This window comes from Drosophila miranda (assembly GCF_003369915.1).
Source record: "Drosophila miranda strain MSH22 chromosome Y unlocalized genomic scaffold, D.miranda_PacBio2.1 Contig_Y2_pilon, whole genome shotgun sequence".
In the NCBI taxonomy this organism is placed as follows: Eukaryota; Metazoa; Arthropoda; class Insecta; order Diptera; family Drosophilidae; genus Drosophila; species Drosophila miranda.
Window position 1 is genome coordinate 5,940,064 of NW_022881614.1, and position 1,982 is coordinate 5,942,045.

Here is a 1,982-nt window from a genome sequence, read left to right on the forward strand (position 1 = left end):
TCGTCCTCTGAGTACCGAACAGTTGGCAGGCTTTTCGGTGTAGCTCCAAACAGTGTGTGTAATATCCTGCACGAGTTTTGCAGAGCACTTATCGACGAGTTTTCAAAGGAGTACATGTCGCCCAATTACCTAACTTCCGACAAAATTTATGAGTGCGTAAAGGGATTCGAGGCAATTGGGTTTCCTCAGTGCCTAGGTGCAATTGGTAGGAAATCAATAAGAACTTCAGCAATATGTTTACATATAAATTGGTTTTTAAACTTCCTTTTCATTCTAGATGGATGCCACATCGAAATAAAACCACCAGCACCTGAGGCAGTAGACCACCATAACTATAAGGGCTGGTATTCCACAGTCTTGTTTGCCCTAGTGGATTATAGGTATGCAAATATCTTGCACAAAAATATGTATTTAGCAAGTTGGTTTAATGTCCTAAATTATTTAAATCCGATTCTTTTTAGATACAGATTTACATATGTATGTAAATATCGGCTCTGCAGGAAGGTGCAATGACTCGATGATATACCAGAAGTCAAGCCTTGCAAAACATATCGAAGCATCGGCATTACTCCAAGAGAAAGCCAAGGAAATAAGCGGAGTAAACGTCCCTGTAATGCTTATCGGGGACTCGGCATTTAGGTTTTCTAAAAAGCTGATGAAACCTTACCCGTTTTCCACAGTCGCCTCTTTGGAACAGCGCACGTTTAACTACAACCTTTCCAAAGCTAGGCGAGTGGTGGAAAATGCATTTGGGCATTTAAAAGCCAGATTTCGAATAATCGGAAAAGGTCTTGATAGCCACCACAAAAATAATAGCGCCATAATAATGAGCTGTTGTATTTTACACAATATATTAAATATGCACAACAGCGCGATTAATGAAAATTGGGAGCTTGCAACAAATGAGCAGCGCGAACAGCCCGATACCAGCAACAGTTCTGCTGACTTTAATCAGTCAGCAGAACAGATACGATCTGCAATCGCAAAATATTGTGTAGACCTTAATGAAAATTAAAAACTTATTTTTTTTTATTTTTTAAAACTTCTAATAAGTCGTTCTGGAATTTTGTTTGGGTGCTGATCAAGTCCTGCACCATCTTCTCCTGCCTAACGTCGTGCTCCTCCTTCTTTCTGTGGTGGTCCTTTTGTTGTTCGAGACGCTCCTGGGCGATCTCTGCCAGCCACGAAATGTCGGTCTTTTTCTTTTTCTTTGGCGGACGCCCCGGCAAGGGGCTGGAGCTGCAAGATCCGTCCAGGTCCATCTCAATAATATCCGAAAAGTACTCATCAGGATCTGCAATGAACACCTTAAATGAAATATATTTTTTTAGCAATAAATTAATAAAACTTACTGTCGTTGTCCAATGTGCTCTGCTCCATGTTGTTTGCACTCAAGATGCCAAATTAGCGAACTTCAGCTCAGCGCCCTGAATGTGACGGTCAACCGGCGGTAATCTGATATCTTGCACATGCCGCAAGATCAGCATTATCGCTTATGCCAAGTCGGCTTACCGACTGTAGCTTTGTAGCTCTAAGTACATATATTTTGTAGCTTTGCATTCTTTGGCAATTAAATACTTTTGATTCAGCTTATGCCCCAGCTTGCTGGTGGCTCCTACTTTTAGTTCTGTTCTTATAACGAAAGCTAACGCTTGTTAATAAACCTTGCTCCGGCAACCAGCCGTAAACACTTTGAATTATGAATTCTATACCACTGTACCACAAGGCCAGTGATAAGAGAGACAGTTATCTCTCCAACATAATCTTCATAAAGGATTCTATACCACGGAACCCGCACGAGGACCACCGCATCATGCAGCTAAGGCTACTTGGACATACGGACAACTTAATTTACACATGTGAATTTTTGCGTGGTCCGCGCAAATCTTCAATCCTTCCATATGTCAATCAGCAGGCTCTCAAGCGCGGCACTCCATTTCACCCTGCCGCCTGCTGTTGTTCTCTTGTTTGCTGCATTGTGT

The 1,982-nt window shown here is 41.9% G+C and overlaps 1 long non-coding RNA gene across 1 annotated transcript; it reads left to right on the forward strand.

Moving 5' to 3' along the window:
* LOC117193576 lies at window positions 1–1,404 on the forward strand. The gene is made up of 3 exons (XR_004474626.1): window positions 1–205; window positions 278–380; window positions 462–1,404. It is a non-coding gene; the product is annotated as an uncharacterized LOC117193576 (long non-coding RNA).
* The last annotated feature ends 578 nt before the right edge of the window (window positions 1,405–1,982 follow it).